Source organism: Engystomops pustulosus, chromosome 10 (assembly GCF_040894005.1).
Source record: "Engystomops pustulosus chromosome 10, aEngPut4.maternal, whole genome shotgun sequence".
NCBI lineage: Eukaryota > Metazoa > Chordata > Amphibia > Anura > Leptodactylidae > Engystomops > Engystomops pustulosus.
Window position 1 is genome coordinate 70,064,956 of NC_092420.1, and position 26,429 is coordinate 70,091,384.

The 26,429-nt window shown below is 41.4% G+C and overlaps 1 long non-coding RNA gene across 3 annotated transcripts in view; it reads left to right on the top strand.

The window, feature by feature from the left end:
- LOC140104818 (uncharacterized) overlaps nt 1–26,429 on the top strand; it is a 52,312-nt gene that overhangs the window by 21,361 nt on the left and 4,522 nt on the right. The window contains exons 1-3 of one of the 3 annotated variants that reach the window (XR_011850420.1): nt 17,437–17,562; nt 18,389–18,480; nt 24,514–24,564. This is a non-coding gene — a long non-coding RNA (uncharacterized lncRNA). Of the gene's footprint in view, nt 1–17,436; nt 17,563–18,388; nt 18,481–24,513; nt 24,565–26,429 lie in introns of those variants that run through there. The other 2 variants (XR_011850421.1, XR_011850422.1) reach the window with 2 other exon arrangements.

Sequence of the window (26,429 nt, forward strand, 5' to 3'; positions counted from 1 at the left end):
TTGTCATGCTTTGTGCAGCGCTGCGTAATCTGTGAGCGCTATATAAATAAAAAAATATTATTATTATAGACAAAAATACTAGGGTATTGAGTACGGTTCCAGTGCAGATGACACAGTGCTAGGCTCTCATAGACCCAGGTACCAGGAGGAAAAGGGTGTGGTTCCTTCTCCCCTATCCCCTCTCTTTATTCCCCTTGTTTCCAGTTTATTTCTTCCCTTGTTCTGTGCTGTACTATTAGTCTAATTTTAGTAATTTTGTATCTCTTTGCCACAGTATTGATGACATTAGAGATAATACTTTGATAATCGGGCCGATTTGTTTACATACTCAAGTGCAGTCTTTGCACTTTGTGTTTGAGTGTTAATATATGTACGTTTGTTAGAAAACCAACTTAATAAAAAATAATAAATAATATATAAAAAATACTAGGTATTTCAGTGCATACTGATTGCTTGTTGAAGCATTCTAGAAGGGTTTAATTGAATAGAATAGGAAATAAGAGGTGGATTTTGGGATGTCAATATTTGAGAACAATCCATTTAAGGCAGTTGTCACAACTAAGCACAGCATCATTCTAGAGAGTTAAACACCTGTGACTGAAATTATGTGAGGTGTACTAATGGCTGATGAGCAAAACTGAACCACCAAATTTAGGTCCCTTCAGAATTTAGTGGGCTCAGCACCGCAAACCTGGAGCCCTGGAGCCTACTGTTTGGGATCTGGATCCATATTCGGGATATAGCGCCAAGCTGCTTGATTGGGTGCTTCAGCGGTCAATCAAGCAGCTTACAGCCCCATAGCAACCACAGGCTTGTCCTCTGTAGACATGCCTGTGATTGGCCAAGGATGTGACTTTGAAGTTTAAGAGCAGCGTCACATGTTCAGATGCAATTACACATAACAGATAGAGCTAAAGAGAGCTTCCTGCTTGTTATAGGGTCAGTAGCTAGACAGGGACTATTGAAAAACCAGTATGTGCCCTTTTCAGGGCACTTATGGGTATAGAGGAGGCTGAAATAACTGCCCTTATTTGGGCAAACTGAAGATTTGCATTAGGCTACTCAAAGGTTGCTAAAGTGCAGGGATATTCTTACTGATTATAGAGGGTTATATATAGCAATACTTAGAAAGACCAGACATAAATATTAGCATTTGCTGCATCATCCAGTAAAATCTTGAATGTCCTGTTCTGCAGTATGTTTATTAAATGGATCATTTTTGGTTCCTAAACAGCCAAACAAAAGAACTACATCCACGATACAGAGAGGGAGGATTGTAATATACGGATTTCTCTCTGGTTTGGCAGGGAATCCACTATGAAAGTCCCATGAAAGGTCCCCTCTGTGTTCGCAAGCGTGGCGCCTGCGCTTCTTACCTGTTCTCGGTCCTCCAGCCATACACACGCATCCCAGTCTCCTAGGGCGCACACGCGCCGGCTTAGGAAAATTTCAAGGGCAACACATTGTTAATTGGCGATGCCCATTTTCCAGAATTTTATATAAACCTGCTGAATCTTTGTGCCTTGTGCTTTACAGAAAGCTGTGTTCCATGCTCTGTACTGTTATTGTGATTTCCTGTTGTGACCCCAGTTCTGTTCCTGACTACGCTCCTGGGCTGCCTGCCTTGACATATTGCTACGTCCCCGACTCTGATCCCGTGCTGCCCGTCCTGACCTCCTGCCTGTCCCCGACTACAATTTTGCTCAACATCTTTGTACCTCGCCTTGACTGCCACCGTGGACATCTGTGGAACGACCTGGTGGTACCACGCCGCAGCAAGTCCAATCCACTTTCCGGCGGACTCTGGTGAAAACCGGATGCCACTTAGACTCCGTTCCCTGGTGTCGACTTACGTCATCGTCAGTGGTTCAGTGGAGCCTGACAATATGATTCCGATGAGGACAAGCATAAATGTCTAAGTTGCAGTATCCAAAGGTTTTAATATATGGACAAAGCTCCTTCTCCTGCTTCTTGTTTTTCCAGGCCTACAACAACCCCTGACCCAGAGCAATAAGTTCTGGGCTAGAGCTTTTCAGTAAATCAATGGTGCAGCTGGTTTCTCCCTCATTAATAAAAACACATTTGTCCCTTGAATAGTGGAGATCTTAACAAATTTACACTGAATATAATCCATCAAAGAAAACAAAAGACGACTCAATACCCCAACATTTTCAGAATTCCTATCCATTAATCGTCACTGGTGGCTATTAGAAAAAACTGGTCCCTCCTTTCACTGCCATAAAAGATGCAATGGGAAAAACCTGGCCATTCCTTTCACTACCATGAAAGAAACAAAGGGTATTCAGAAGCATTTTTTGTATGCTAATCACTAAACAGGGCAAAAAAAAAAATTGGTTGAGTAGTTTGTTTTTGTAAATAATTTGTAAATATTTGTAAAAAAAAAAGTTTAATGTTTCCAAAAAGTGTATATTTTCACAAAGTTTTTTTTATTTATAATTTTGTTTTAAAATGGTTCTTTTTTTCAAAAAAATTGTGTTTTATTTGCATTGTCTTTGTAAAAAAAAGATTCAGTTGATCCAGGAGGTAACTCGGGCTTGGGTGGGAATCTTTCCCTACTTTGGGTAGTGTTTCAGCACGGCCTATTGGTGGTGCCGGTTGAGCTGACTGGATGAGATGGCAGGAAAATAGGAAGCGAAGGAGGAGAAGGCAACAATTACACTTAGTGGGGTTAAAAAACCCTAGGGGGGTTGAAAAAAGGTAAAACAAAATGTAAAAAAACTAAAAGCACAAATCACTCAGGATTTTTAAAGGGTTACAAGGGTTTTCCAGCCATCCAGAAAAGGGGCTTAGGTGACCCAAAAAAAGAGAGTGGATGCACACTGCTCCAGCCCTTGATTTCAGTCGCAGCACAGTCTATTGGGCCAGGGAACATCATTTTTATATCAGAGGAAGTGATGTCCTGTGATTTTGGCCAAGCTGTCAGTGACCAACATGATGCTGGATACAGGAACAGGGTATGTACATTTTCTCTGTTTTGGTTACACTTGCCTCCAGTGGATTTGCTGGAAAATCCTTTTAAAAACTGTAACATTCTCCTAGTTGGAAGCTACAGAAGTCATTCAGAAGAGAAAGGAAGGTAGGGGAACTGAAGAAACTTTGTGAACCACTGCACTTGTACAGCTAGTACCTAGGGATCAAAATCAGATTTTAAAAATGATCCCTTTATGAAATTCAAAATCTTATGTACTGTATTTTTCGGACTATAAGGCGCACACAATTAAAAGGCGCACTATCAATAAATGCCTGCTAAAATGTTTTGGTTCATATATAAGGTGCACCGGATTATAAGGCGCGCCTGATTATAAGGATGAATGACCAGCAGGTGGCAGACCTGTGCACAGTTCAAGGCAGCTGTTGTCTGTAAGTACGGTTCATATATAAGGTGCACTGGACTATAAAGCGCACCTTTGATTTCTGAGAAAATCAAAGGATTTTTTGTGCACCTTATAGTCCGAAAAATACGGTATATATAACCTGCTTTCTACTGCCCCTACTGGTCTCCATCAGTAGTTCTGCAGGCTCAAATAAAATCGCTTTAATACATTTTGATTTCTTAAATTTATCAAGAGATTGAAATGCTTTCGAGTAGGTGGTTTGCTTGCTTAACCTGAGCTACAGTAGTTGGTGTATGTTGATATTAATTTTACAGAATATTGATTTGTATATCTATTGTATGTCTAGCCAGCTCTACCACCATCTATCCTTTGTGATTACTGTTAGACTTCTATAAAATCCTTCTCCTTCTAATTAAAGGCAGATGAACTCTGACAGATTACCGGCTAGTGTTGTTGAAGATCTCTTCCATTTCAATTTTTCACTCTACACAGTTATCTGCTGTCTCAATTAAAATGAAACACACTAATGTAGATCTCCCAGCCCTTCCAAAACATCTGTGATGAAAAAAAGCTATTAGAATATCACAAGTTATTGGAAAACAATTATGACCAAAAAGTAATATAAAATATGCTTTATTAAAAATTCTCAGCTGTACGAATAAACACAAATTCAAAGATCTACAGAACAAGTCTCGAGGCAAAAAACTACCAGACCATAGAGTAATTAGTCAATGTCAATATAATCACCGCAATCACAAAAAATAATAAAAGTAAATAATGAATTGAGAAGAATACTACTAGATTGAGACCTACTATTATGCTACCGCATCTAAAGCTTTGACAATTGGGCTTCTGTGATTTATGGGTGAAAGTCGTAGGTGTTGTCCACGAATATGGATATTCCGTTTCCCATGTTGCTCCTGTATTTCGGGTTTTAGCAATCCGCCTGAACAAGCGTTCTAGGTGGTCATGTGACCCACTTTGTCCAATGAATGGCTTCCTCAAACCAAGGGACAACGAAGGAATTGTGTCCTGGAAAACAGATGTGACATCCCATGTCTGAAAAAAAACCCTTTATGACCCCCAGAACTTCTGTCGAGACACTTGGTGCGAAACGGAAAGTACCAGAGGGACTTTGGAACTGGAAGCCACAGCAGGGTAAGCATGCGATTTTATTTCTCTTACCCTGGCCCTTTGTCTGTTTAACACATTAATGGAAAACGTCTTAGTAGTTTCTGAGGGTGGTTTGTTATTCCAGTGGTTTCGTATTTTTGATAGGGATTTTTTTAAGCATCACAATTGGTAGCATATTGTCATGATAGACCCTAAATGTCTGAATGGGTTGGGCTGACTCCTGGATTGCACATGGATCAACTGTTTGGCCCATCGTAAGCACAGATCTCAGAGCCGGAAGCAGTTGGCTTTATGCTTTCTGTAGTGGCTAGCAGCTGTAGCTACAGCCATGGCTTTCATAGACCATGGCTATAGTCACAACCTCTAACTATGACGCAGATAATGGATCCAACTCTTCCAGCTTTATTTCTCAAGTTTAGGAAAGAAAATAACAAGTTCAGCAATCTAAGTTAATCCTTGCTGCTGATTCTACTAGTAAAAGAATAAAACTCTAAAAATATGGAATAGACCTTATTTATTTATAAAATGTAACTTTTACGTTGTTTAAAAATATAAATTATCAAACGTGTAAATGCTAGACAACCAGCTGCACCACCATTCTAGGTGCAGGCCAATGTTGTCTCTGTGGAGACAAAACATGAAAGGATGATAGGCAAAAACATTACACCAGCTGTAAGCAATTATTAAAGCCAGGCCCCATTTGCGGGCAGGGCCGGATTAAGGTTGGTGGGGGCCCCTGAGTGCAAAATATGGTGGGGCCCCCATTAAATGTAGTCCAGACAGGGAACAGATATCGCTATACAAAGGCCCACAGCAATCACTATATACAGTCCTCAGCAATCACTATATACAGCCCCCCAGCAATCACTATATACAGCCCCCCAGCAATCACTATATACAGCCCCCAGCAATCAATATATACAGCCCCCAGCAATCACTGTATACAGCTTCCAGTAATCACTATATACAGCCTGCAGTAATCACTGTATACACCCCGGCAATCACTGTATACAGCTCTTTCAGCAACCACTATATACAGCTCCCAGCAATCACTATATACAGCTGCCCCCAGCAACCACTATATACAGCTCCCAGTAATCAATATATAAAACCCTCCAGCAATGATTGTATACAGCCCCCAGTAATCACTATTTACAGCACCCCAGTAATCTATATATACAGCCCCAATAATCCCTGTATACAGCTCCCCCAGCAATCAGTATATACAGCTCCCCCAGCAATCAGTATATACAGCTCCCCCAGCAATCACTATATACAGCTCCCCCAGCAATCACTATATACAGCTCCCCCAGCAATCACTATATACAGCTCCCCCAGCAATCACTATATACAGCACCCCCAGCAATCACTATATACAGCTCCCCCAGCAATCACTATATACAGTACCCCCAGCAATTACTATATACAACCCTCTAACAATAACTATATACAGCTCCCCCTGCAATCACTATATACAGCTCCCCCAGCAATTACTATATACAGCTCCCCCAGCAATCACTATATACAGCTCCCCCTGCAACCACTGTATACAGCTCCCTCAGCAATCACTGTATACAGCTCCTCCAGCAACCACTGTATACAGCTCCCCCAGCAATCACTATATATAGCTCCCCCAGCAATCACTATATACAACCCTCTAACAATAACTATATACAGCTCCCCCTGCAATCACTATATACAGCTCCCCCAGCAATCACTGTATACAGCTCTTTCAGCAATCACTATAAACAGCTCCCCCAGCAATCACTATATACAGCTCCCCCAGCAATCACTATATACAGCTCCCCCAGCAATCAATACATACAGCTCCCCCAGCAATCACTATATACATCTCCCGACAATCACTGTATACAGCTCCCCCAGAAATCACTGTATACAGCTCCCCCAGCAATCACTATATACAGCTCCCCCAGCAATCACTATATACAGCTCCCCCAGCAATCACTATATACAGCTCCCCCAGCAATCACTATATACAGCTCCCCCAGCAATCACTATATACAGCTCCCCCAGTTATCACTATATACAGCTCCCCCAGCAATCACTATATACAGCTCCCCCAGCAATCACTATATACAGCTCCCCCAGTTATCACTATATACAGCTCCCCCAGCAATCACTATATACAGCTCCCCCAGCAATCAATACATACAGCTCCCCCAGCAATCACTATATACATCTCCCGACAATCACTGTATACAGCTCCCCCAGAAATCACTGTATACAGCTCCCCCAGCAATCACTATATACAGCTCCCCCAGCAATAACTATATACAGCTCCCCCAGCAATCACTATATACAGCTCCCCCAGCAATCACTATATACAGCTCCCCCAGCAACTACTGTATACAGCTCCCCCAGCAATCACTATATACTGCTCCACCAGCAATCACTATATACAGCTCCCCCAGCAATCACTGTATACAGCTCCCCCAGCAATCACTATATACAGCTCCCCCAGCAATCACTGTATACAGCTCCCCCAGCAATCACTATATACAGCTCCCCCAGCAATCACGATATACAACCCTCTAACAATCACTATATACAGCTCCCCCTGCAATCACTATATACAGCTCCCCCAGCAATCACTATATACAGCTCCCCCAGCAATCACTGTATACAGCTCCCCCAGCAACCACTATATACAACCCCCTAACAATAACTATATACAGCCCCCTAGTAATCACTATTCGAACCCCCAGCATTATTTATATAAAGTCCCCCTATAACAACTATATACAGACCCCATAATAACTATAAACACCTCCTATAATAACTATATACAGTTCCCTATTATAACTATATACCCCCCATAATAACTATATGCACCCCCTATAATAACTAACTACGTACAGTCCCATTATTATAACTATTCACAACACCTCCTATAATAGCTAACTATATACCCCCCATAATAACTATATACACCCCCTATAATAACTAACTATATACCCCCATAATAACTATATACACCACCCTATATTAACTAACTATATACAGTTCCCCTATTATAACTATATACACAACACCTCCTATAATAACTATATACACCACTCTATAATAACTATATACCCCCTATAATAACTGTATACACCACCCTTTAATAACTAACTATATACCCCCAAAATAACTATCTACCCCCTATAATAACTATATACACCCCCTATAATAACTAACTATAGACCTCCTATAATAACTATATACACCACTCTATAATAACTAACTATATACCCCCTATAATAACTATATACACCACTCTATAATAACTAACTATATACCTCCTATAATAACTATATACACCCCCTATAATAACTAACTATATACAGTTCTCCTATTATAACTAATTACACAACACCTCCTATAATAACTAAGTACATAGCCCCCATAATAACTATATGCACCCCCCTATTATAAATATATACACAACAGCTCTAATAATAACTAACTATATACCCCATATATATAGCTCTAGCCCAGGGAGCCCCCCCTATGATCCGGCCCTGTTTGCGGGTCTTACCAATTCTTGATGTGGTCAGTGCTTATGTGTTGATCCAATAAAGTGTGCATTATCCGGTCCCTGTGTCCACACTTCAGAATCAATAGGCTTCTAGGCACACAAGGAGGCAGCAGTTGAGGGGGAAAGGCAGGGGGAGGGTTAAGACCCCATTGCAAGGTTAATGGTGTGCATGTTGATATCTGGTAGCTACAATAGGACGATTATCTATCCCTGTACACCCTGTATATAAATAGCTATTTACCGCTGCAGTCCTATTCTCGGAGTGTCCACCGTAGGGAGCTGCCCCCTGACCGGAAACTTGCCCGTAAATAAGATGCCCTATTGTGCCACTTCTGTATGGTTGTTACTCCAAGGGGCTTCGTATGTCCAGACATGACGTGTTTCACAGTCTTTGGCATTTTAGGGGAGCTGGTACCATGAAAGGTTAATTCTTAGAGATTACAGCACTGGAATGTAGTTACAGATACCTATAAATGAGACTGTGCTGATGCACTGGATGAAACACTGCGTAAAAACCAGCACAGTATCATTTATAGGCATCTGTAACTACACTCCAGTGCCCTAATTTCTAAGAATTAGAGAGGCTTCAAGAATAAAGACACTAGCGGGAGGTTCATTATGGCTTCTCCACCAGTATGAGAAACCACTTGAATCTCCCCGTCCTTCACAGTTTTTCCCATTCTACGACCCATATGCCACTTTGGGCATGTTGGGGTGTACAATGGGAAAGAAGCGGGTGGGTGCCTGGCCCGCCACTTTGACTATACATTAATCCTCCAGAGAGTAGAGTAAAAAAACTCTTCCAGTTCTGATGTGGTCTACAGATCGGAACTAGTGGAGTTTGCGCCCATATCTACTAAGAGGCCAATATTTCTTAATATGGGTAGAGAGCAGTCTGTGGGGGGAAATTTTAACACATGTTCTAAATGTCAGTCTTAATGAATTCCCCCCACTTTGTTCAGATCTGTAAGATCCCTGGTGCTTAGCAGAAGAGCAATGGCCTACCATAGGGAAGTGAGTTACCTTCTAAGGGACTCCCTATGACGTAATTTTTATCCCTTTTTGTTTTTTAACCTATTAAATCCTTATATTTCATTTAGTAACACATTTGTGTTATTTCAACTACTGTACTTTCATTTTATTCCCTATGATGGTGCAAACGATGATGGGATGACAGAAAACAAAATGTCGCTCTCTGGAGAACACTCCAGCTAATGGACAGTACCTAAAGTGTAATAATGGCTTTATTGCACTGTGACTTCTACATAAACGAGTTATTGACTAGACAGGAGATAGAAACTTATCAGTGTAACCTGACTTGCGCATTCATCAGAGAAGTCATCATCTCAGCCTAATAAAACATTTCTAAAATAAATTGGCAGAAATTGCAGTCTATGTACAACTCATTGCTATTATTGGTACAATTTTCATGCTTGATAAAACAGCCTGAAAAGATAGCTGAGCGTAGAAGAGGTTTTGCTCACAGGATTGTCTTATTATTTAAATTATTATTTAAATGTAATGTTCCCAGATATTAAAATGTAATGAGCAATATGCAAATGAACAGTTCATGAAAATTAACGTCTGCTGCTTTTACTTTAAATTGCTTTTTACATAGGACTACTAGGAGCATCATGCCTCCTGTACAACTCACCACAACCAGACTTCTTAGAATTAAATTAAACTTTGCCGCAAATCAGTTTTTAATCCTTCAATCATTTTCAATGATTTTTGTACTTTTTCAAATTTTTCTAATTAAAAATGACTGAATTGATATGCAGTTTGCAAAAAGATTTACAGATTGTTAGCCATTATTAGAAATACTATGGAGTCCCCTGAATTCCGGCTCTCAAGGTTACATTTAAGAGTAATGCTGGAGATGAAATTGGGGGGTTAGAGTATAGGAGAAGACAAAACATAGCATAGCCAGTCTCATGGATGGACGCCAACTGTTTCTATGTTTCTATGTTTTTCTATGCCCCCAAAATGCATTGTTATTGTATAAAAAGAATCTGAAGTCCTGCGGTGGGCTCTGTGTAATACCTGATGAGCAGGTCTGAACTTTGTGACTTCGTGCCCCGAACCCGGAGATGAACTTCAGTCAGTTTACTGTATATATTTGTATATAAGCCGTTCTGGGTATAAGCCGAGGTACCTAATTTTACCACAAAAAAAATGGGAAAACTTATTGACTCAAGTATAAGCCTAGGGTAGGAAATGCATTGGTCACAGCCACCACCCAGTATATCCAGCCTCTGCCCTCGTGTATATAGCCAGCAGCCCCTGCCCCCAGGATATTGACAGCAGCCTTTGCCCTCTAGTATACAGCCAGCAGCCCATGTCCTCCAGTATATAGCCAGCACCTTCCCCCAGTATATAGCCAGCAGCCCATGTCGCCTTAGTATATAGCCAACAGCCCATGTCCTCCAGCAGACCCCTAGTATATAGCCAGCATCCCCCTAGTATATAGCCAGTACCTACCCCCTAGTATATAGCCAACAGCCCCCTAGTATATAGCCAGTGCCTGCCCCCTAGTATATAGCCAACAGCCCCCTAGTATATAGCCAGTGCCTGCCCCCTAGTATATAGCCAACAGTCCCCTAGTATATAGCCACCAGCCCCATATTATAATAGCCAACCCCTGTTCCCTAGTCTGCTAGCACCTGCCCCCCCTAGTATTTAATATGGCCTGTTCATTCCTACTGATTACAAATATGTGTTAAGGCCTTTTCACATCTGGTTGATTTTATTGAATGATGGAACAAAAAGAAGAGAAGAGCAAATTTTTCATTGTACCTGATCTTTGTGGTGTCACCACACCAAACTAACAGTATTTATCTCTGGTACCCAAGCCACATATCCATGTGTGTGGTTTAACTTGCTGAGGCTGGAGGTGCCTTCATCATCTTCCTGTCACTCCCTAACTTTTAATTACATTCTCTGATTTTTATTCAATGCTCTTGTTTTTCATCTATTCTTATTCTTTCCATTACGAGCAGCTCATAGATATAAATACAGAATTTTTTAAGAGACCAAATTCACATAATGCAAAATCACGTGGTCAGCGATATATAAATAGACATGTAAGTACGGTAAGTATTTTATCCAGATTGGCTTGTTAAGGTTTATACTTAATATGAGGTGACAGATTTCTATTTTTCCCCACAGGATTTTGTTTTATTCTCTCTTTAACTTGATTTCACTTTGTCTGCAAATTAATTCCTTTTTAGAAAGCAACAAAAGCAAATGATCCATACGCAATGGAATGTTAACGCTTATATGGAGAATCACCATACAAGTGCAAATTATGTACCATCAGCAAGTTGAAAAATGACTTGCCCGAGTCCTTTTATATAGCCGGTGTCTACATTTCATGCAGATTGTGAAAATCATGCAGACTACTCTTGAGAGGTGTGATGTTTGGTGTGTGGTCCAGGGGTAGAGTTACAGTAGGCAATAGCTGTGGTCCAGGGAGATTTTCCGGGATAACATATTTACACAGTGTGGGGCTCATTTACTAAGGGTCCGAACGCCCCACTTTCATCGGGTTTCCCAAATATTTCCGCTTTGCGCCGAATTGCCCCAGGATTTTGGCGCAATCGATCGGATTGTGTCGCATCGGCGCCGGCTTTCACACGTCAGAAATCGGGGGGCGTGGCCGTCCGACAACCCGACGGATTCGGAAAAACTGCGGAATTTAAAAAAGAATTTGTGTCACAAGATCAGCACTTACATGCACCAGGACATGCAGGATATCGGGCGCACGGACCTTTGTGAATCCCGGCAGACCTGAATCAGCGTCGGACAATGTGCCGCAGGATCGCGACTGGACTGGGTAAGTAAATGTACCCCTGTATGTATCTTCAGGCTAAATTCAAGAGTTTCTCTCTGGTATTGTTTCAAAACCTATTACAAAACGTACCCATCATCTGCCACTTTAGGACATCAATACCATTGATAAAGAAATAAAATAGAAAAATAAGAGGGAATTCAAATTCCAGGGTCCCCCAGAACAGTCAGAATAACAGGACTTGGAGGAGAAGCTCCAATGACTATCCAACTCTTTCCACACCCCCTCACAGTTCCAGGCAGAGCACTGGATGTCCTGGGACTGCAGGAGAAGGTCTTGAGTCTTATATGATCAGCTTGGCACTGAGGTGATGGCCCGTGTGCCCACAAAAAAGGCTCTAAATGCCACATTTGGCATCCATCACCACCACTGGTCTATGGGGTTCAAGTGACAACCTCTCTGTGGGTAACAGCACTTTGGCAAATCAGGGGGAACTTGTAAGGACAAATCTATTTTGGTTACAGGTTTCTTTTTTTTTATTTTGGGGCCACCAGTGGAGTAATAAAAACGATAACCCACAATAAGAGTATATGGTACAGTTTCTAGATAAAGTTTCACCCACCCCAAATCGCTGCGATGCTTTGGATCCATGGGATATTGCCCATTTGCCATAATTTCCAGGACAGTCTTTAGAAGAAAGGTTCTTTTACCTCTTACACACAAACCTTATGAATCTAAAAGGTCTTGTCCAGACTGACTAAAGTTATACATCTATCACCTTAAACAATAAAAACATGAAAGCAAGCCTCGGCTGCCCTCTGGACCTCCGCACATCATTAAAAAACATGATTTACTCTTCTTACCTGTACATTAAAAAAAAAAAAAGAACAGAAAGGATATAAAAAAACCCACTGGAATATTTTCATCTGCGCTTTTGATTAATGCCAATTCCTCATTATTTTCTATCTGTCCTTCCCTTCCCCCTTCCATCTTTCCAAGGTATCCGATATTCATCCATAATCATAAGAAGGTCTGCGCTGAAAGGGAGGTATGTGACATGGTAGCTGATTTTATCAGTGAGGCTTTTATAGAAAAGCCAGGTATTTTCTTCTCCACCACTGTGATGAATTGTTGATGACTGAGGAGGCAAGCTTCCCGAAATGCCCTGTGTGTTACCATTTCTATAGAAAGAGTGCGATGTCTGTCATCTTTCACCCTAATGAAAATGATGCAGTTTGCTTGCGATTATAGACTCCTATTGATTTCCAATTTTCACTAGGCATGTTGAAGTCCCTTGGGCTCTACTTGCTTGTAGATTCTTATCATTCTTGCTGTAAAGAAACAGTGTGATAACTGGCACAGCATAACTGTACAATTCTTCTGTTCTACTTTCAATTTACTCCTTTATTGCAATTTCTTGACAGCAGATTTCTTCATGGTGGTAATAGCCTCCTGTACTCTTTCTGATGATTGGGGTAAACTTTACAAAGAAGTTTTTTTTTTCCCCATTAATATCTTAGCTGGAAAAAAAAAATCAATATGATACAGCAAATTGATAATGCTACTCAGTATCCTTATTTTTTAACAACCATGTGTTCTGTATATTGTTAGCCTGGATAAGAAGGATGCTCTAAGAATTATACCCACATGTAGCTAAGGAAAAGTGGAGGAGCAAATAAATAAGGAATAAAAGAGAAAAAGATTTCACGAGATCTTGAATTTGTATTATTTATACATAAATACATTAATAATAGGAGCATATATAAATAAATACATTTTTTTTAAAAAGCAAACAGCCTTGAGAAAACTCCACCCTGATCCTTAGAAAGGATCTTTAATGAAAAACATAACAGATTCCAGAAATGAAATTGGAAAAAATGTTTAAATAACTAAGTACCCTCTCCCCACTAAATGACTGGCTAGAACATTGTAACACCTACATCTTTTTTCCCCAAGATTATGATTCAGATTTGTTAGTGTTCTTGGAATGATTTCCCTGTTACGAGACCCAATTTCCAAGCCAAGCTTGAGCTGTTGGTTGACATTTGACTACTAAAGGAAAATCTTGATTTGTAGCGGAAGGGTGCGTCCAACCCTTTTTGACAAATACAAAAAAAGCATAAAGAATTAGACTAAACCCCAACAAACCATATCCTTTCTGAAAGCAGACACTAGCCACATTTTTAACATTGCATTAAGGAGTTATTAGACAGTGGCACCTTCATGCAATTTTGAATCAAATTGAAAAATTTTATAAAAAATGCATAAAGGTTTACTTTGATAACAAAAAATGTGCCCCAAACAGAGAATAATTTGCACACCTAAAAATTTAATATGTGAACATATGTAAAGTTCATATATACCTCATAGCCATATGTTCACATGAATAAATCATCATAAAATCACTAAATCTTAAGATAATCTTTAAGATGGTCTCAACCTGCAAAATATATAGCGATTAAACAGATTAAAACATAAAGGCACCCCAAAAACCTATATTTTTTGGCATGATATAAAAACTTTATTCAGGAATGTGTGTTTTTCTACTTAACTTTTTGGACAAGTTCTGGGTCACGGAGGTAATATGTAGCCACATTAGGCATAGAGGATCAAATGTTCATCCTCTCACTCAATTTATATTAAAAAATTGATCACGCAATATATGAAAATCAGAAAGCAAGTGTGCTCTGATTGTTCTGTGTAGGAAAGGGTCAATAATATGAACATTAGTTAACAGTATCCCTTATCAAAATTTAGCAACAGATAAAGTCAATATTTACTTTATCTTTGAGCTGTGAGAAGTTCCAATGTGCTTCTCCCTGCAGCCTGCCAGCTAAGAAGCTGGAGGGTCAGCACATTTTAGAGGGTTTTGGATCCTTGACACCTAGAATTTTTCCTGTTAAAGGGGTTTTCTCACAAACTAAAGTTAGGCCCTATCCCATGAGACCCCCACAGATCACGAGAATGAAAGATTAATGGAGCAGAATGGCCATGCGTGACCGTCTGCTCCATAAGTCTGATGGAGTGGCAAGGGGTCCAATGGATCATGGTGCTTGCCATGGGCTGGGGGATTTCAGAATTGTGTTATTTTTGCCTCTGCAAACATCTGCGACGTGTGCTGGGATTGGAAGCAGAATGCTGTTGGATAGAGAGGCTGCAGGTTAGCTCATGGAAGCTACTGCACAAGTCTGCTGGCTTGTAACTGTGATCAACTTTTTTGCAGCCAACAATATCCAGGTGGTATGTGTGGAGATGTTGCCAACTAGAAGTGATGGTAGGTGAAGCGTAACCATCACAGCATCAAAGACCGATGATCAATATGTAAGAGGCAGATATGTAGAAAGAGTCAGCACCAGCAAGCCACCATCTAAACATGAGAGCCAATAAAAGGATTAATCCAATGGAGAATCTCTCATTAGGTAATGGTAGGAAGTACACACATTGGGGCTCATTTACTAAGGGCTTTCGTTGGGTTTCTCGACTTTTTCCGTTTTGCGCCGAATTCCACTGGGATTTTTCCGCACGCAATCTGATGTCGGTGCAATCACGGCAGCTTTCATGCGACAGAAATCGGGGGGCGTGGCCGACGGATTTGGAAAAACTGCAGAATTTAAAAAACTAAGTGTGTCGCAAAATCAAGCACATACATGCACCGAGGAGAAGATGGTGAATTCCGGCGGACCTCGGCGCAGCAGTGACACCTGCAGGAAGTTGGACGCGCAATTGAATCAGAGTGTAGGGCACAACGTCTAACTAAGAACAAAGAAGGCATGAGAATGCTGGATTATAAAGCTAAACCTAAGTATTAAACTCTGCACAGCCACAAAACAAGGAGCTGAAAGAGAATTAACCCTTTCATAGCAGGTCTGTGGGACTTTTCTGCCAACCTGACTGTGGCAACCAGCCAGGGTGGCATTAGGACAAGTTCATTACATAGCTTTTAGCAGAACTCCTTTAGTTCTAGCTTTTAGATGGAACTAGGAACCTGTCTGTTCTGGTCCGGATCCCCTATATAGTGACTATAGCAAATACATTTAAAATGTCAATGTTCTATTTTTACAAGCAATCTCCTTTACGATCAATATCTATATTTTGTTCCGGTAATGGCTCCCTAACAGATATTTCTCCCGTCATGCGGAGCCAGCAGCATTGCTCCTTATTATGTAATGATATCAATAGTGTAAGAACAAAGAACATTGCTAACTATACTATCACAATAGGGATTTTATTATACATAAAGGGTTCATATTGATTGGACAGAGGGGTAGGAGGCGCCCGCACACCTAGAATTTGGCAAGACACACAGTTACGCTATGATACAGAACAGCATTGCTATTATATTACCTGTGTGGGTGCATACACGCAGTGAGAAGCCAAATTCTGCTGTAAAAACATTACGTGCTTCAGAAATGTTCAGAAACAGTATAAATTACACCTAAAACCTAATGATTACTGAATAATATGTAGATTTTCTTGAGCCTGACATTAACTTAAAGTGTATAACCACATTAGAACAAAGGATACAACTCTAGATGAATTAAAGTGGATCCGGATTAGTGGAATCCCTCTTTCTCATGCTTATAATACTGTGTGGCAGTCATCTTATACTACTCTTCTTCTCCCAGATACTTTACTTATATGTAGCTGAATGATATCCTTGGTATAGTAGAAATCAGTGCTATTTGCAAAACAGCCACCTAGCAGTAGGACAGGGTAAAGAATAGTGGAGGAATAAACCGGCACCCTGGCCGTCTGATGACCCAACACGTTGGGGGTCATTTACTAAGGGCCCGATTCGCGTTTTCCCGACGTGTTACCCAAATATTTCCGATTAGCGCCGATTTTTCCTGAAATGCCCCGAGCTTTTGGCGCACTCGATCGGATTGTGGCGCATCGACACGCACTTACCTTCACCAAGTATAACATCGTAAACTCTGGCGGGCCTTGGCGGACTTCAGCGCAGCAGCTTCCAACACCCGGTGGACGTCAGAGGAACTACCTTAGTGAATCGCTGGAAGACCCGAATCCACCGCAGAGAACGCGCCGCTGGATTGCGAATGGACCGGGTAAGTAAATCTGCCCCATTGATCAATGCCGCTGATGCACCAAGTGTAGCCCATTTACATTAAAGGGGTATTCCGTGAATTTCCTTTAATTGCCTTAAAGGGGTATTCCTGCAAATATAGGTATCTAATACAAAAATGGTAAATACAAATAATGCTAAATACAATGGATACAAAACTCAATGTGATGAATCACAAAATGGAGCTGAAAATGTTTGCTTTGCTTTTATAATTCACAGAAGTTTATGGGCTGTCTAAAGTAGGTGGAGTTATCTCCAAGATGGAAGTCACCTACAACTACAAGTCCCACTATCCCACAGTTCTCAGTAACTCCTCCTCCCTCCCAGGCTCTGCTCCCAGTGATGATGTAACAGACTGTCCTGCTCTGTTACCATAGAAAGATGTGTAACGGCCATCACTGCACATTACCAGTACCTCACTGAGAGATGTCTCACCACAACACTGGCCATACTGAATGCACTGCAACTAACGACTACAGACAAACATAGTGATGATCACATGACCTGCCCAGGCAGGTGCAGGACATGTGATGTGGACATGTGACCAGCGGCCATCTTCTGTCCTGTGTCTACTTCACATGGACAAAGTCACAGGACTGATTAAAGGGCCAGTAACATTTTACATGGTAACATGGTTCTAACATATTCATTCATTCAGGTAGTATTTCTTTTTGCCTTTTCAGGGGCATTGCATTGGCATGTTGTATACCTGCGTACAGACAGGCTGTTTTGCTGGGATCTGCATCTCTTTATATGTACAGGCAGTCCTCGGGTTACATACAAGATAGGGTCCGTAGGTTTGTTCTTAAGTTGAATTTGTATGTAAATCATAATTTGTATGTATATTTTATAATGGTAGATCCAGACAAAAATTTTTTTTGCCTCAGTGACAATTGGAGTTTCAAAATTTTTTGCTGTAATTGGACCAAGGATTATTCATAAAGCTTCATTACAGACACCTTACAGCTGATTATTGCAGTCTGGACTATAGTAACAACGTCTTTAACTATGGGTCGTCTATAAGTCGGGTGTCCTTAAGTAGGGGACCGCCTGTACAATCATTGATTACTGTTGATTGTTTCTTGACATTTTGTCCATATATTTATATTTCCATCAGCCACCAGGTACTTTCACGACATGAACCTACATTTTTTGGGGGGGCATCTACTGTGGTACTAACAGTGGATAGAAATCTGACCAGGGTCACACAGGTGCACGGCTCGTTATTTCGCACAGCTCTGATTACTCTCTGTGATACTAACGAGCCGTGCACCTGTGTGACCATGGTCAGATTATTACCCACTGGAAGTAAACATAAAAGCTTCTTATAGAATGACAGCAAGCAGAGATCTAGAAATCTGTGAGGAATTGATACAGAAAGTATATTGGAAAATCACAAACACAAAATCACAAAATATATCAAGTATTTGCTAAAAGTGGGCAGCCCCTTTACACCTCACGAATGTTTTTGGATTTCTGTCTAGCAGTAGAAGGTGACACATGAATACCTCAGGAGCCATGTTGTATGTCCGAGGCCACCGCAGTACAAGGTCACCGCCTTGCCCTCTGACCCGCAGTGAGTACACGTATAGTAACATTCATCTCACTGCTAAGTGCATGTCTTCCTATGGCAGTAAGTCCGTTCTGGACACCAGAGCCGCAAATGAAACGCACATACTTGAAGGCTATTTTGGGAGCGTTACCATAGAAATGTATAAAAGCTTCTTTGTGTACTTCATATAACCTGGGGCTCATTATGGGATGAAGTGCTGATACCGTGCAACCACTTCTTACCCAGTCACAGTCTTAGACCTGTCACATGAAATACACTTTCTTGCCTGTTCTTGGGGATGTATTAGGGAGATGAGTTTGGTTCCAGACTTGAATTACTTTCCTGCAGCTGATTTAGTGAGGTCTCTATCCTAACTCCTGCCATTCAGCATCTCTATCTGCAGCAAAGAAACTTGTTCCCCTGGTTTTATTTTCAGAATAATAGTCACTCCACATGAGAAAGACATTTCATTATTATATTTTTAATACCAAAATAGTATCATTATATTAAAGGAAATCACCCATCAAAATCCAGTATGATAAACCAGGGACACTTACTCATAGATCCAGGCAGGGAGACTGTGGTATCTTCTTATATGTGTTATCCATGGCCTTCTTCCTTTTAAAATTAATATAATGAGCTTGATGGACTTTGGGGGGTGTTACTAGAGCCTCTCTGTGCTGTAGTTTCACAGGCTGTTACACCCTGTCTAACCCTCCTCCCTGCCTTATTAAATTTCACTGCAGTAGCGGAAGTTTAAGCACAGAGTGGGAGGAGGAAGTGCTCATTGCACAGTGTAACAGCCTGTGAAGCTACAGCACAGAGGGGGTCTTATAACACCCCTTCAGGATAATAAGCATAATTTAAAACGTTGATTTTAGAAGGAAGGAGACCATGGATATAAATATAAAAATTATGACCACAGTTGTGATGCCTATGAGTAAGTGCCCCTGGTTTATCATGCTGGATTTTGATGGTAGTTGTCCCTTAAATAAACAATTGTATTAAATAATTTTGGGTGAGTAAAAATAATGAATCCTTTCCTTAAACCTGCTTGGAAATGTAACATTAAACCTACATTCTGAAAGTGATAATGTAAATTGCAGTCTCAATCTGAAACATTTGATATAAATTTTGAGAGTGAAAGTACCAGAGGTTAAACCACAAAAACTGGACTCAATGGGGCACATTTACTTACCCGGTTCTGTCGCGATCCCTGAGGTGTGTTGTCCGACGAGGATGAAGTCTGGCGCGATGCACTAATATTGCGCGCCCGATATCCTGCATGTGTCGCTTCTCCGCTGAGGTCCGCCGGAGTTGACCTTCTTCTTCCCCGTGCATGTTAGTGAATGACCCAATTTGAATTTTAAATCCGTGCTGAGTCCGAATCAGTCGGGTTGTAAGACGGCCACTCCCTGCAATTTGTGTTGCATGAAAGTCGGCGTGATTGTGCCAAAATCCGACCACGTGCGCCAAAAACCCCTGTTAAATGAGGCGCAACTCGGTAAAAGTCGGGAAACCCAACGGAAAGGCGGTGTGCGGACCCTTAGTAAATGTGCCCCAATGCATCCTTTATGCTGTGCAACACATTGGGGCTTATTTACTAAGGGTCCGTGGACGCACTTTCGTCAGACTTCCCAACGTTTTGGGGTTTTGCGCGGCTGTGACAGATATTTAACAGAGGGTTGTGTCTCATGGGATCCAATTTTGTCGCAGCTGCGCTGGCTTACATGCGACAGAAATCAGGGGATGTGTTGGACTGAGTGCGGGATTTAACTTTCAAATTGTGTTGCAAGCTCAAATAGGGAGAAGTGATAAGAGGCAGCTGAGCACTATAACGTAAGCCATTAACCCTTTCAGGACCTGGCCCTTTTTGTTTTTTCATTTTCATTTTTTACTCCCCATGATCAAAAATCCATAACTTTTTTATTTTTCCATGTACAGAGCTGTGTGACGGCTTATTTTCTGCATAACAAATTGCACTTCATAGAGATGGTATTGAATATTCCATGCCGTGTACTAGGAAGTGGGAAAAAAATTCCAAATGCAGTGAAATTGGTAAAAAAACACATTTGTGCCGTCTTCTTGTGGGCTTAGATCTTACGGATTTCACTGTGCGCCCCAAATGACATGTCTACTTTATTCTTTTGGTCTGTGCGATTACGGGGATACCAAATTTGTATAGGTTTTATAATGTTTTCATACATTTAAAAAAATTAAAACCTCCTGTACAAAATTTTTTGGGGGGATTTTGCCATCTTCTGGGGCTAATAACTTTTTTATACTTTGGTGTACTGAGCTGTGGGTGGTGTTGTTTTTTGCGGATTTTGATGTAGTTTACAATGTTATCAATTTTAGGACTGTTTGACCTTGTGATCACTTTTTATAGAATTTTTTAATTTTTTTAAATGACAAAAAAGTGCCATTTTCGACTTTGGGCGCGATTTTCCGTTACGGGATTAAACGCAGTGAAAAAACGTTATCATATTTTGATAGATCGGGCATTTTCGGACGCGGTGATACCTAATGTGTTTATGATTTTTACTGTTTATTTATATTTATATCAGTTCTAGGGAAAGGGGGGTGATTTGAGTTTTTAGGGTTTTTTATTATAATTTTTTTTTAACTTTTTTTATTTTTATTTTTAGTACTTTTCAGACTCCCTAGGGTACTTTAACCCTAGGGTGTCTGCACGATCCTATCATATACTGCCATACTACAGTATGGCAGTATATGGGGATTTTACTACTCATACATTACAATGTGCTGATAGCACATGTGCTGATGACGTCACGGGGAGCGGCGATCCTCAAAAAGATGGCGGCGCCCACGCGCCGCAATCCTTTTGAAGCCGCCGGCAGCATTGCCGGCTGCGATCGAGGTGAAAACACCCGTGCTAGCACCGATCGCGGGTGTTACCGGTAAGCCTTTGCTGCAATATGCAGCAAAGACTTACCGGCTATGGAGAGGGCTCAGCGCGTGAGCCCTCTCCATGCACCCGCGGCCGACCCGTGACGTGCTATTGCGTCACGGGTCGTGAACGGGTTAAAGTGGTCCTGTCACCCATGAAAAAAATAACTAGCGCTATCTCTGATGCAGCACCGGACTGCGCTCAAAGCTATCCAGTGTATTCATGAAGGGGCGGTCCGAGGCGCTGCCTCTTCCTCCAGATCACCCCTCCCACTCCATGGGCCAGCAGTGACTGCCGAGCTTCATGCAGAAGTCACAGCCCCTAGCCCGCCCACTCATGAATACCCCGGACCACTTTGAGCGCGATCTGGCGTTTCTATTGTACTTCGCAGCAGTGTTTGCTAGCGTTATAGGAGGGTTCCGATAACGCTATTATTGTAACACTGCTGCATCGGAGATAGCGCTTACTTTAGTAAGCAGCTCCTAGTGATTTTTTTTTGGGTGACAGGTCCTCTTTAATACTTTAATGGGCATCTACCATCAATATTACTGATGGAAGACGTGTCCTACTAAGTTCCTGAGGAACTTCTTTAATTATAACTATTTAAGTACGGCAATTTAGAGTAATAAAAATTTTTATTTTTTTTTTGTTTTAATTTTGGAGGCCTTGAGGCAACATATGGTACACAGTTGATGGGGGACTCCTAGCTACCACTATTACTCCAAAAAGGATATCCCTGCTCTGTTCTGTTATGTAGGGAATAATGTGGGAAGCTCCACAACACTGCTGAAACATGGACCAATAATTATGACTGGGGAAAGTACATGTTATTCATTGTGAACTGGGTCAATGCTTTGCTTGGCAGTACGACAATATATCGCCACAACAAGACAAGGTGCTAGAGACACCTTCATGTTTGTGCAGGTCTGATCCCAGTCAGTTCTCATCTGCTTCTTACTCACCAATTCTTCTGGTCCACAGCAACAGAGCAAAATATTGGGGCAGATTTACTTACCCGGTCCGTTCGCGATCCAGCGGCGCATTCTCTGCGCTGGATTGGGGTCTGGCCGGGATTCATCAAGGTAGTTCCTCCGCCGTCCACCAGGTGGCGCTACTGCGTTGAAAAGCATCTGAACGCACTGGAGTTCACCGGGCCGGACCAAGTGAAGGTAAGTGCGTCCCAAGCGACACATTTCTTTTTTTTAAATGCGGCGCCCCCCGATTTCCGTCGCTTGCATGCCGGTGCCGATGCGCCACAATCCGATCGCGTGTGCCAAAATCCCGGGGCAATACAGGGAAAATCGGCGCAAATTGGAAATATTTGGGTAAAACGTCGGGAAAATGCGAATCGGGCCCTTAGTAAATGACCCCCATTGTTTCCATTCCTCAAGTTGTAAGTGTAAGGCTCCATTCATGCGCCTGTGTGCTATCCTGGGCGAGCACTGGTATGGGTCACACTTTGTGCTCACTGCACCACAACCAGGTGCCATAGGCCTCGATGGGGACCGTAATCTGGCCCGTAATCTGGAGAAGCTGCTCTGTATCGAGTAGCGGGTTTCCTGCTTGGGGTCACAGGTGTCTTTTCAGGGCAACTCGAGTACTTTTTGATTCGTATAGGCATTTATTCAAACCATGTTATATCTGGCAATTAAATGTTCTATCAGATCCGAAACTTATCGCCACAGTTTTGCAGATCATGTTTCTTAACCAGTGGCCATCTTTATCCAACGGTCTCACAGAAGAGCAAAATATAAAGCACAAGGACGCACAAAAAATCCAGTGCATTGAAAATATTTCTTTATGCAATTTGCTATTTTTTTTTTTATTAAACTCAAGAAGCATTTACAAACTTCACTGATATCGATGTAGGCAATTTCTAGATGTTAGATGCTTTGATTTATCTGTACAATGTGACAAAACCTGTTGGCATGACAACAGTTTTTTCTTCCCCTGGCATTTTAACATTTTACAAGGACAAATGCACTTAAAAATAATTGGATATGTGTTTGCATGACATTTGTGTTTCAATATCAGGTCTGCATTTAAATATCAAAGGAGAGCTACACAGCAAACTTTTTATTTCTTTTTGACCGCAGACTCCTTTAGATCCCTCATGTCACTTTACAAGTACAATATTGGGAAAGAGTACAACATTGTGTAAACATCGGAGCAACAAGGAGGTGGGCTGCAGTGTGATTGTAGATATAGGCAGTGTCGGAATTAGATTGTCCCTAATCACTAAGAAAAATAAGGAATATAGAGGCAGTCAGGGCCGGCTCCAGGTTTCAGTAGGCCCCTCGGCGACAGAGCCTCAGTTGGCCCCTTTGCAGTGAACTTACACGGCGACATTAAAAATTCAGAAACAGACTCGGATCTTGGCACTTCTGAAGGTAGGTCCTCAATCTCATATGCAGCCACCTGTAGATTAAGGCAAGAGATAGCCAAATTGAATCTAGTTGGTCTTCGGAGGATACTGCATACTGCACAAAGGGACTATAGTCATCACTCTAGTGTTCACAACACATTTAGTTGTATAGACATTGTGTTAGTTTCACATTCTCTTCTTGATCATAGTCCTACATGCTCCATAGACTCTATTTTATGGTCTGACCATGCGCCAGTGTTGGGCGCTATTAGTCCTTATCCCCTTAAGAGGAAGTCATTTTCCTGGCGGCTTAATGATCACTTATTGAAAGACGCCCTCTGCCTGAGATTAAAAATGAGATTAAAAATGCCATAGAGGGATTTAAAACTGGCAATGGCATTGACCACACTAATGCCCCGATCATGTGGGAAGTACTAAAATGCGACTTGTGTAGAATATTTATGTTGCACGGGGCTAGGCTCAAGAAGAAAAATGCCTTTAAACTCAAAAATCTATTATCCACCCTGACTTCCCTTGAATCTGCAAACAAACGGCACTGGACTGATGCATTGAGAGCGGGCACACGGCGGCACGGGGAGAGGAGGAGGAGGTGAGCGCAGCAAGACATGTACCAAAAACAGTCCAAATGTAGTATAATGAATTCCCCCCATTATATACTGTATTATTCTTTTGTTACTTATGTGTCACAGTATTCACCAAAACGCATATCTACTGAAATTCCCCTTGAACTGTAATAACATTTACATGTATTTTATTACAGAAATCGCTGCAGGTCACTATCAGTCAAATCGACCATAATCCATTTTTAAAGGTGAAAACGTTACAATAATTCTACTTTAGTTGGAAACTGCAGTTTCTATGGCAATCACTGACAGTCAATTCAGGCGATCCATGGTACCCTATTTCAGGATCCATTATCCTTGGAATGAAAAATGGTTTCAGCATATAGAACGCAGGGTTAAGAAGAGGTTCCAAAAATACTGCTTCTTCAGGCTCCTAAGTGCAGCTCGCTAACACTGTGACACTCACCTCATGTCATAGCTGTATCCGTTAATGGAATATATTCAGGATAGTAGGCGTCATATTAAAGTCACCGGTCTGCTTTATAAACATTTAGAAATAACCTTTACAAAGAGTCATTGCTTAATACATATTTCCTATAGATGACAAAAGTAGAAAATCTTTATCCAGTATACACATGGAGACGACCACCTCATGGATTCATAAAACATTCAATATATACTAAAAGCAGACCAGGCACCAAGGTCTGCTTTTATCTAAACCATGTGATAAATTTACAGCAATTCCATCTTTATTTTTGGGTTTATTTTAAATCCATCAACCCATTCAGAAGATAGGACCCCCAGAAGGTTAGTCAAGAGGGAGGTAATCTTGTAATTTCATACAGTAAAAGTTGCTACATCCATGTGCAACATCCCCCACGAGGCCTGGCCTTTTCTTGGTGCCTAGAGGCAGCCGGTGCCCAGAATACCGGAGTGGCTAGCTAGTGCGGCCTTGGGCATGCTGTGGTAACGGTGCTTGGTATAGAGACCGGAGAGATGACCTACAGCCTGGCAGGTTTCCAGCAGGTGGTGTGTGCAAGAAATATGGAGGGAGAGGCTGATGCAATGGTTTCTCCCTGCGGCAACCCCTATAGGAAGAGTCCCTGGGTGATGGATGGGGAAGCTCGTGGTGGTAAACGGCCATATCCAGGGATCAGACGGAGGCAACATTGTACAAATCAACTTACAGTTCTTTATTGTCCAGTAGACAATGGCCATAACAGGTAACAGCAGATTCTTAAGCTGGAAAGGTCATGGAGAGCCGGCCCACAGGAAGAGGTGGAAGCTGCAGTTCTGGGTGTAAGTCTCCCGACTTTCCCTGTGTGCTAGGCACTAGGCCTGAGGCACAAGAAGTTTCTGGGATTAATGGCTGTGGCAGCACTGAAGGTGCTTATCGTTTTGTATCCGCATTCGATTTTTTTAAGGCCACTTGAAATCCGTTGTTTGGTCTTTTTTAACATGGTTCCAAAAAGAAAAAAAAAACACTTAAAAAAAAACCCCTTATGGTTTAACATTAGCTAGAATTCATAACACTTGGTTCCCCAGCATAATTAGAGGAAAAAACTGACTGCGTATAAGTTTTTTCTGTGGAATCATATCATGAAAATCAGCGGAGGTGAGCCTTAAGATCATTTTACGATGAATGAATTGTCATTTTTTTTCTGTTACACTGTTCGATATATAATAAATATTTTTATATTTTAATAGATCTGGCATTTTTGGACGCAGAAAATACCTAATATGTTAATTATTTAAATGATTTATGCATTATTGGTAGAGTTGAGCGGACCTGACGTTCCAGTTCGGGGTCAGCCTGACCCCAACAGCCAATCCGGCAAATGGACGCCCCTAAGAGCTAGCCAGGGGTGGAAAGGTCCATAATGGTCAAAATGCTTATTTTATTTTGCTTTATGCTATGAGTCGTCCCCTATAGTCATAACTATTTTTGACACACACATTGGCTCTGGCTAAAAACTTTGCAAAAACAATCATTTTTGCCAGAGATTCCAGTAATAAGAAAATTGCCCACATACAGTTATAGGGGGTATAAGCAACACAAAAACACCCAAAGAATAAAAAAAATGTGCAAATAATAAATTCCATGCAACATCAT